We start from the raw sequence: 11,186 nt of genomic DNA on the forward strand, positions 1-11,186 counted from the left end.
GTATAACCTATATCAGATTGCTTACCATCTCAGAGAGTGAAAGAGAGGGAGGGAGGGATAGAATTGGAACTCAAAGCTTAAAAAGAAAACAAATTTCAAAAATTGTCTTTACGTATAATTAGATAAAACAAAATGTTATTTTAAAAGTTTTCAGAAGCCCTATGTTAAAAAAAGGCGGGGCTAGGTGACCTTTAAAGTCCTCTCCAACTCTAAATTTAAGATCCTACAAACCAATGAAATAAGTGCCCTCTGAACCCAGCCTTTCTAAAAGGCCTTTTCATACAGAGGAGACACTGCAGGTTTTTCATTCATGTTCCCAGAGATCTCACACCTGGTCCCTAAAATTGAGGTCCTACACTTTTTAACTTGGGCAGCACAAGGCAGAATTTGTAATTCCAGATATCCTAGTCATTGTTCTAGGTTATGACTATTGTAATCACCAGGGCTGGAGGTGAATTCCAGTTCTTTATTGGGAGAACTTGGATTTCATTCCATTATGGAATGACTGAAAGTAGTTCTAAAGTCTCTCAGTTTTGTTCCCCATAAGCTCTATGTGAAATGAGAGGAAGTGGAAAGGATGGTGCTTCAACTTTTGTTCTCTCTCTCTCCCCATTTTTCAAAGTCCTGATTGCCCTTGTTTTCCTGAGTGCCCATATACCTTTTCTGTCTAGGTGAACAGAAGGGAAAATTGTATGATTACTTGTGTTTGTGTTTTGAGGTGTCCTAAAAAGATGGGAGGGGTAAAGACCTAAAGAGTGGGAATAGTGAGGCAATGGGATACAGGAGATGAGTCAGATGACCTAGTGTGGGACAATGGAAAGAATGCTGGGTTTGGAATAAGAGCACCTCAGTTCAAATCTTAGCTCTGCCAGGTAAAACCTGTGTGACCTTAGGTTAGTCATTAAACCTTTCTGGTATCAGTTTCTTCTTCTGTAAAATGAGTGGGAGACGAGGTCTACATTTAGAAAACCACTTGAAAACAGTATAAATCTTGTAATCATATGTCCCTGATTGGCCAGGACAACTCCACAGCTCTGTAAAACAATGATCCTTTTTCAGAGGATGTGTTCTGATTTTTGTTTTAGAAAATATATTCACCCTAATTGTGAGGTAAGAGAATATAAGATGATGTGGTGCAAACTAATAATGATAGCTATACTAGCTTTCATTTATATAATGCTTTAAGGTTTGCAAGGCAAAATTCCTAATTCTCTCATTAGATCCTCACAATCTCCTGAGAGATAAGGGATGTTATTAGTCCCATTTTATAGATGAGGAAGGCAGGTAGGTGGCACAGTGGATGGAGTGCTGGGCCTGCAGTCAAAAAGACTCATCTTCCTGATTTCAAATCAGGCCTCAGACACTTACTAGCTGTGTGACCCCAGGAAAGTCCTGTAACCCTGTTTGCCTCAGTTTCCTCATATGTCAAATAAACTGGAGAAGGAAATAGCAAATCACTCCAGTATCTTTGCCAAAAAAAAAAAAAACAAATCAGAAACAAAAACAACAACAAAAAACCCAAATGAGGTCAGGAAGAGTCACACATGACTGAACAACAACCTAGATAAGGAAATTGAGGTTGAGACAGGTTAAGTGTCTCGTGGCCACACAGTTCATAAGTGTGACAAGATTGGAAACCAGGTCTTCTTTTCTCCACGGTCAAGCCCTGCTATCTGTACTATTCTACTTCATGATATATTGATACATACTGATAAAAATGCACTGATGATGGAAATGAAAGTAAGGGAAATATCATATGGGTGAGGTCTTGGGATAGGAAGTCTTTATAGAAGATATATAAAACCTTGAAGAAAATACAGTATTTCATAGTACAGGTTTATAGAAAGATTAGAGACCATCTTAAGTCTAATTTTGCAGATGATGAAGGCTGAGAAGTTATGGGTTTGAACTAGTAGAGTCCCAAGATTATAGATTTAGAGATGGAAAGAACTTTTGAGGCTAGCTAGTCCAGTTCCCTTGTTTTACAACTGAAGAAACTGAGGTAGAAATTAATTAAATTACTTTGATAGGTAGCAAGAGGCAGGGTCTGCATTACAGCCCAGAACTTTTCATGGGAAATCCAGTGTTCTTTCCATTGACAGGAGCAATAAGTGTTTAAAGTGCTAATGTGGGTCCAGTTAATGGATGGTTTTGAATAATGGACTGAGGAGTCTGAATTTGATCGCACAGACTAGTGGTCCTGAAAGTAGGGATGGGGAATGGGCCTTGAGGTTAAGCCCTTATTCCAAGGGAGATTTGTACAACTCATTGGAGAGTAGGAAGACAGGTCACACTTTCCTCCATAACCCACCCTTCTTCCAAACTCTCCTGTTACTTATAGAGGTCATCAAAAGTCTTACACTCATCTACATTTTTGAACCCTTGCTGTCCTTTTTAATTGCTCATTTTCTCTTACCTTATAGCTAGATGGTAGAGGGCCAGAGTGCTAGAGCTGGAGTCTGAAAGTCTTGAGTTCAAATTTTACCTGAGACATTACTTGTATCACCCTGGGTCAGTCACTTAACTTTTGTCACTCTCAGTTTCCTCCTCTATAAAATAGGGATAATAATTGTAACTACCTCACAGTGTTATGGTAAAGATCAAAGGAGATACTATGGGTAAAGTGCTTTGCAAACCATAAAAGTGCTACACAAATCTTAATTATTATCATCTTATCAATTGCCAAATCTTGCCAGTTCTACCTTCACAACACCTCTTGTATCCATCTACTACCCTGTACCCACACAATTACCATCCTAGTTCAAGCCTTTATCATCTGTCACCTAAACCAGTGCAATAGCCTCCCATTTGGCCTCTTTTCCTCTTCCTCATTCCCCACCCCCCCACTAATCGATCTTCCTAATTGCTGCAAAAGTGATTTTCTTGGGGCAGCTAGGTGGCGCAGTGGATAGAGCACTGGCCCTGGATTCAGGAAGATCTGAGTTCAAATCTGGCCTCAGACACTTAACACTTACTAGCTGTGTGACCCTGGGCAAGTCACTTAACCCCAATTGCCCCGCCCCCCCAAAAAAGTGATTTTCTTAAAGTGCACATCTGTCCATTTAACTTCCCAACTCAATAAACTCTAGTGGCTCCTGATGGACTCTAAGATCAATTATTATTTTGGTTTTAGCTTGCCCTTTTAAAATGTCTATTTTTGCATGTCTTATAATGGACATAATTATTAGCACATTATATGCATGTAATTTATAAGTGATCAAACATATGCATGTTGGAGTTGTACAGTCAAGAATCTTTAATTGATGAGGCGCATGACCAAAAAAACAATCACTGATCGGTCTTAAGGGGCAGCAGAGGATGGATTACATGAGAACAAGAAAGAGCTAATCCAGGCAAGATTGTACAAGAGGAAAAGTTGGTCTTTGGCACCCTTCTATCCTTCTTGGAGGGCTCTGCTGTCCTCATTAGCATCCACTCTTTGTGCTGCCACCTGACAGGCCAGGTGTGACCTTAGACAAACTGAGACCTGGGAAAGACCTTCATTTAGAAAGGCCAAGGTCACCTACCCTATCCTCAGCCATCACCACTTGTCTTGACCTTTGTCTTGTCATTGGACTTCTGTGACTCTGGAGGAGAGATCGAGGCTTACAACTCTGGGTAGCTCTGCCTCACTTAAATCCAGTTCACAAACATCACCCTCATTGGTCCTCTTCAAGAATGAAGGGCAAAGAACACCACCACCACCACCACCAAAAACAGCAACAACTGCCCAAGAATCCCTGCTGAAACATTACATCCTAGACTCCTCTTCTTAGGAGGGAACCCACACTCCCAACCCTACCTCACCCTTTCCCCCCAATCAGAAAGTATCAGCCCTATGTTCCTTCCCTCAGGATCCTTCTAGAATTTGGGTTGGCTAATTTGATAAACTAATCCAGACTAAGGAGTTAATGGTTATTTTATTTATGCCTTCAGATAAATCAACTGTTGAAATCTCTTTTGATGCGTGAATTTATAAGTGACTTGTTGCAAAGGATCTTTAACATGGTGGCTGGTAGGAAGATATTTTAGGGCTTTTAGGGCTTGGTGTGTAGTAGATAGAGTGCCAGAACTGGAGTCAGGCAGACCTGAGTTCATATTCAGCCTCAGACACTTCTGAGCTGTGCAACCCTGGGCAAGTCACTTACTTGCTTGCTTACTTGCATACTTACTTGTTTGTTTGCTTGCTTGCTTGCTTACTTGCTTACTTACTTGCATACTTGCTTGCTTATTTGCATACTTACTTACTGGGCAAGAAGTTACTCTGCCTGCCTCAGTTTCTTCATCTATAAAATGGGGATAATAATAGCACCTACCTCCCAGAGTTGTTGTGCCTGGCACACAGTAAGTGCTACATAAATGTTAGCTATTATGATTATTTCTATTCAATTGTCTACTTCAAGTGTCAAAACACCAGCTTTGTTTAAGGCCAATCCTAGAGAGAGAAATGGATAGAATTCTTGCAATTAGAGCATGTAAGCTAGTTTATTAGATGGCCCAGTATCCCAGATACACCCATTAATTAGTCCATTCCATCTCTACCAGGATCAACCACAAGATCCCAGGACTAGTCAACTGTAACAACCTCCTGGCTTCCTGTTGGTAGGCACAGATGTATTTGGGTTCTCTCATCTATTCATCTCTCTTCTCACTCGATGAAAGACGGAGGCTTCTACAAACAATATAGGTTCACTCTCTCTCTCTTTTTTTATTGCAGGGCAATGAGGGTTAAGTGACTTGCCCAGGATCACACAGGTAGCAAGTGTCAAGTCTCTGTGGCCTGATTTGAACTCAGGTCCTCCTGAATCCAGGGCTGGTGCTTTATCCACTGCACCACCTAGGTGCCCCTCCCTTAACTTGTTGATGACATTTGTAGGGAAAGAGAGATGGTCTCTTCTCTAGTCGTTATCATTATCATTATCATATACCCTACAACTCTTTTTGCCCCACGAAGTACAAAATTTCCTGCATTGAGCCCTGATGCATATTTTAGTTCTTGGATGGTTGTTACAGCTTTCTCTGCTTTTCTGCACCATTCTCTACCCCCACCCCTGCACCCTACATACCCTTCCTTTCCCTTCCTTACCTCCTATTACCTCTGTCATCTTAATACTCCCCCTGTCCCCATCCCATGGCCTTGCTCAATTCATTCAGTCAGCAGGCCAAGGAAACCAAAGGGCCTGTCAGTAGGCCAGGGTAAACGGTAGCTGTTGCTAGGTATCCGGTATCCCACATTCGCAGTGGTGACTCCCTGTTCACCTGAAGGATCAGGCATTCTGGTCAAAACAAATCCTGAGGCCTCCGTCCATAGAGGACAGGTAGGACTAGTTAGCTTGCAGTTTGTCTAGTTACCTTAAACAAGTCCATGCCTGGGGGATACAGCCCTGCCCTCCCTGCCCTTCTCCACCCCTCCACATATACACATAACTCCCCAACATCTGTATATGGATGAAATCAGACTAAAGTGAATACCAACAGCCGTTTTGAAAGGGAAAAGTAGTTGAAGAAGGGCAGCCCAAGGAATGTGTATGAAAGAAGAGAGGGGGAGCAGCTAGGTGGCACAGTGGATAAAGCACTGGCCCTGGATTCATGAGGACCCGAGTTCAAAGCTGGCCTCAGACACTTAACACTTACTAGCTGTGTGACCCTGGACAAGTCACTTAACCCCCATTGCCTCTCAAAAGAAAAAAAAGGAAAGAAAAAAGAAAAAAAGAAGAAGAGAGGGGTACTTCCTTGCTTAGCACAAGTGAGGTCACTGGGTTTTATGGACTGATTATATGCATGCATATCAGCTTCATTTTTTTTTAAGCACCAGCTGGCCTCCTCCTTGAGTTACTGACCAGCTGTAACTCAAGCTTCCCAAAGCATGCAGTCCAAGACAGTGGCCCCAGTTCACTGGACTTTGGAAACTCCTCTGATCTCAGGCAAGATCCCATATACCTTTTGCACCTTTTTAAAGTAAAAAGACCCTATCTTTTGATCATCCTGGCTTTGTGATTCTAGACAAGTTACAGGGCTTCACAATGGCCTAGGACACTCTCTCAGACTAGAAGTTACAGAAAAGTTGTTGGTCTGTTTGGATGGAGGAAGTGAGCTCCCTATGGAAGGAAGAAAAGAAGGAAGGAAGGAAGGAAGGAAGGAAGGAAGGAAGGAAGGAAGGAAGGAAGGAAGGAAGGAAGGAAGGAAGGAAGGAAGGAAGGAAGGAAGGAAGGAAGGAAGGAAGGAAGGAAGGAAATATGTGATGACTACAATAATGTAAGTGAAAATAATACTAAAAAGCAGACAAACTCAAATGAATTTCAATGACCACTTTTGGTTGCAACCATAGAAGTGAAGATGACATATACTTCTGAAAGAAATGATTATTTATCTTTTATATTGATAATGAATGATTGAATTGAGACTCAGGTTTTTCCCCTTCCTATTTCCTCATTCAAAAATCAGCCCTTGTAGATTATTCAGCCAGCTTTTGAAGGGCAGGGCTATTCATAATATGGGTAGACACAGCCCATTGGGAAAACTCAGATCTGATTAAAAGGTAAAGAAATTTTAGTTTAGGTAAATTCATGGATTCTGGCCCACTGTGTTTTAGTCCAACAGGTCTAAGTGGAAGTGTATTCCCTCTTTTGTCTAAATCCTAGCTTCTTGAACTGTGGGCAAGTGATTGTGGGGGGGGGGGTCATGAAAAATTTGGCAATAGTAAAAGGTTATGTATTCCTATTTTATATAGTTATATACCTGGGGTCCTGTTAAAATTTCTCAGGCAAAAAGGGGATGAGAGTGGAAAAAGTGAAGGAAGCCCTGCTCTAGATTACCTTAGATGGGGTGGTATGGGTCTCTTTGACCAAGGCTGAGTGATCAGTTCCATCCCCTAGCCCTTCATTAGAATAAACCCACCTCATTATAATATTCATTCTCTTATTACTTGTTAACCAATCAGAGTTGATTCGCACCCTCAGGAACATGCACCCTTCCAATGGCATATAAGCATTGAATGGGTTCTATGAAGAGTCTTTAGTTTAGGAGAGACAGCCAAATGACCTTTTATTAATTATCCACTAGCAATAATTAATTCAATGATTAATTACTCAGAAACTATGTCCCTTGAACCTTTCATTTGTCACACTTCCTTCCTCTGAGTAGAGAGCTGGGTTACCATGAGAAAGGCATGTTGAATCAACTGTTAGCTGTGGTCATTTTTGTTTGGTATTTTTCTTTAATAGGAGGGAGGTATCAGTGCAGGGCATATGGTATGCACACTGGAAAATGATATAGTCATTGAGTATCAATAAAACTTTAAAAGGTGGGGAGGGTAATTAAAGGGACAGATTATCCTTGACCAGAAGCCCATTTTCTAAAGCATAATAGGGTTGGGATTCTCTTCTGCCTTCAGGAAGGTTCCAGCAGTGTGCTCCCCATGTTTAACCTCAGACCCCAAACATCAACAACTGACAAAGAACATAAAAAATGATATGGGGGGGCAGCTAGGTGGCGCAGTAGATAAAGCACTGGCCCTGGATTCAGAAGGACCTGAGTTCAAATCTGGCCTCAGATACTTGACACTTACTAGCTGTGTGACCCTGGGCAAGTCACTTAACCCTCATTACCCCATAAAAACACACACACACACACACACACACACACACACACACACACACACACACACACAAACCAACCAACCAAACAAAAAAATGATATGGGGAAAGAATGCAAAACCAAATGGGATGTTTTTAAAGCTTCCATGAATATTTTTCCTTTAAACAAATTGTAAGTGCTTTGAAGTTTATAGGGTTGAGAGGGAGTCTGGCATAATAGTTTGAGTGCTGGACTTGGGGAGGGAAAGACCTGGGTTTGGACTAGGGTTCGAACCTGAAATAAGGAAGACCCAAGTTCAAATCTAACCTCAGACATGTTCTAGAGGTCTGGATAAGTCACTTCACTTCTGAATACCTTAGTTTCCTATCTGTAAAATGGGGATAGTAATAGCACCTGCCTTCCAGGGTTGTTGTAATAATCAGATGAGATGATGTTTGTGAAGGGCTTTGTAAACCTTAAGGTGCTATTTAAATTCTAGCTAAAATAGCAAAATAAACCCTATGATATTTAATAGCTCTCTGATTCTTTATGACCCCTTTGGGGTTTCTTGGCAAAGACACTGGAGTGGTTTGCCATTTTCTTCTCCAGCTTATTTTACAGATGAGGAAACTGAGGCAAATGGTGAAGTGACTTGCCTAGGGTCACACAGCTAGTAAGTGTCTAAGGCCAGATTTTAACTCAGGAAGATGAGTTTTCCTGACCTAAGACCTGGCATTCTATCCACTGTGTCATCCAGCTGCCCACACTCATTACACATCTCCAAAAGTGGCAGAAGAAAACATGGTAAGGAGAGTCTCTACAGTGGCAGTAGATGCTGCCTGAAGATGTATATCAAGGCTTGCTAGTTGCTTGTGTAGCAACTCCAAGTCATGCCTAGCTGGGCCACCAGAACAGGGTTTGTACAGGACAAAGTTCTGTGTTAAAGGGCAATTCCATACCTGCACACACAAAGTGTTTTTCTTCACAGGTTTGTGACCATATGAACTTTCTTCCTTATCTGCTTTACCACTTGAAGTAGTCGGAGGAGTATGGTAAAGACTCCAGCATTAGTCCTTGATCCCTGATTTAGCTGGTATGAACTTCTAAGATAAAAGGGCTGGACTCCATAAAGTCTCCAATTCTTATAGGGCCTAAACTCTTTGGATGGAAATGTGGATTGAGTTGGAGACCATGTGGATTCAGTGGAAAGAATGCTGGTTTTTGGCTTTAAAGGACCTAATCTATTGCCTGGCCTCATCCATATAATGAGGGGGGTAGGAATAGATAACCACTAAGAGCCCTTTCAGCTCTAACCCTATGATCCTATAAAAAACTGGGCAGAATGGGGTAGAAGAGACATCATTTCAACTGGTCAATTTTTGTTTCATAGCCCACTGGCCAAATTCACTCTACATCTAGGGCTCTTACTTTGGCTGGATTGGGGTTGGGGTGGGGGTGGGCAATTTGGAGGGTGGGAGTCATGATCTTGTTTTTAAAAATTTAAAATAAGTATATTTTAGTATAACTGATTTCCTTTATAATTTATTTTCTATTATTTATATTTACCTAAACATTAATAATATTTGTATATTTGTCTTATAATCTATAATTTATTTTATTTTATACATTAAAGGTATGACTGAGAAATGATGCCGAGGTTTCACCAGCTTGCCAAAGGGGGTCTGTGGTACACAAAAAAGGTCAAGAATCCCATACAGACCATACAGACCTGGGCCGTATAGATATTTTGGCCTTGTTGCTAACATTTATGTCTCAATTATTAGCTTCACAATATATAAGAAACCACAGTGAAGGGCATAACTTTTCATATACTGTCAAACTGATCTGATTACTTGGTTTGATTACTGACCACAATTCCTTGTCCTTTCCCAAGAAATTCCCCCAAATAAATCACTGCTACTGAATTTATGCTAACACCAGTGTGCTAGATGGAATTTGATACAGCCAGTTATCCTTGGGGTGAAATGTTTCCTCCACTCACTTAAAGAGATTTAGTCTCTTGAATATGGAAAGTTAGAAAGTGAGAGGACTTTCACCAAAGTCTTTAATAGCATGAAAGATGTGGGTAAGGTAAATGAACCTTTTATCCAGATCTCAGAATATGAGGCTACAAGAGCTCTATAAATGTCAAAGATGTCTGTCCTTAGACAAATAAAGAAAAGGAAGTATTTCTTCTAGAAGCAGTTAATGTATATAACTCCTAAGAGTTGTCAAGGTTTAAAGAGAAGGTCCACAGCACAAAAAGGCTTAGAAAGGCCAGGGCTGCTGACCAACACTTGTAGTCTCTGAGGGCAGCTAGGTGGTGCAGTGGATAAAGCACTGGCCCTGGATTCAGGAGGACCTGAGTTCAAATCTGGCCTCAGACAGTTGACACTTACTAGCTGTGTGACCCTGGGCAAGTCACTTAACCCTCATTGTCCTGCCAAAACAAACAAACAAACAAATAAACAACAAAAAGGAAAAAAAAAACCACTTGTAGTCTCTGCTGCTAGGGAGGCTGGAGTTGGTGGATCACCAAAGTTAGGGAGCTCTGACCTGCAGTAGGGCTAAAGCTGAGCAGGTCTCCATACTAAGTCCAACACCAAAAAGATGAGTCCCTGGGAGTGGGGGCCATCAGACCAGCCAAGGATCAGGGAAACCGTGTAGGCAGTAAACAGAGCAGATTAAAACTCCTGTGCTGATCAGTAGTAGGATTGAATCTCGGGCTGCACTAGTAGTAGTCTGGGCAAGATAAGGAGGAAATGCAGTCTCTCCTGCATCCCTCCCCCCTAAAAAGCTTAGACTACCATGTCACCATGACTGGTAACATGTTTATCAAAGGACCAGCCCAACTCCAGTGAAGCAGGTCTCAAAGTGATTATCCATCTATTCATCCATCCATCCATTATCTACCTACTTGTTTATTTATTTGCTTGTCTGATTATTTAATGTATTTGCTTATTTATCTATCCATCCATTTTTCTACTTGTTTATTTATTCATTTACTTTCTTTTTGTTTAATGTATTTGCTCATTCAACTGTCTATCCATTTGGCTATCTGTTCATTTATTCATTTACCTGTCTGTTTAACATATTTGTTTATTTGTCCATCCATCCATCCATCCATCTATCCATCCATCCATCCATCCATCTAACTATCTATCTTTTTATTTGCTATAACAGGTCATGAAAATCCACTACTAAGTCATGGAGAAGTTTTTATTTGTACCAGTGGAGAAAACAGCTGAATATTCATGAACTTCAGATATTTTTAAGAGAAATAAAATGGTGATGATAATAGACATATTATAGATATCACAGAGTTGTTATGAGGAAAATAGGATCCAACAACTTAGGAGCTGGAAGGGACCTGAGAGACCACCTAGTCTAACTCTATCATTTTACAGGTGAGGAAACTGAGGCCCAATGAAGGGAAGGGACTTGTGTTTTGCTAACCTTTTTTTTTTTTTTAGTGAGGCAATTGGGGTTAAGTGACTTGCCCAGGGTCACACAGCTAGTAAGTGTGTGTTAAGTGTCTGAGGCCGGATTTGAACTCAGGTACTCCTGACTCCAGGGCCGGTGCTCTATCCATTGTGCCACCTAGCTGCCCC

The 11,186-nt window shown here is 41.1% G+C and overlaps 1 protein-coding gene across 7 annotated transcripts in view; it reads right to left on the reverse strand.

Annotated features, from left to right (window-relative positions):
- KLHL31 (kelch like family member 31) overlaps window positions 1-11,186 on the reverse strand; it is a 32,931-nt gene that overhangs the window by 18,130 nt on the left and 3,615 nt on the right. For 2 of the 7 annotated variants that reach the window (XM_043963123.1, XM_043963122.1), the window contains one exon: window positions 2,417-2,549. The exons of the other annotated variants lie outside the window; for them this stretch is intronic. The gene's annotated coding sequence lies outside the window, so the exon portion shown is untranslated. The remainder of the gene's footprint in view (window positions 1-2,416; window positions 2,550-11,186) is intronic. 7 annotated transcript variants of the gene reach the window in all.

The sequence above is a fragment of the Dromiciops gliroides genome, chromosome 4 (assembly GCF_019393635.1).
Source record: "Dromiciops gliroides isolate mDroGli1 chromosome 4, mDroGli1.pri, whole genome shotgun sequence".
In the NCBI taxonomy this organism is placed as follows: domain Eukaryota; kingdom Metazoa; phylum Chordata; class Mammalia; order Microbiotheria; family Microbiotheriidae; genus Dromiciops; species Dromiciops gliroides.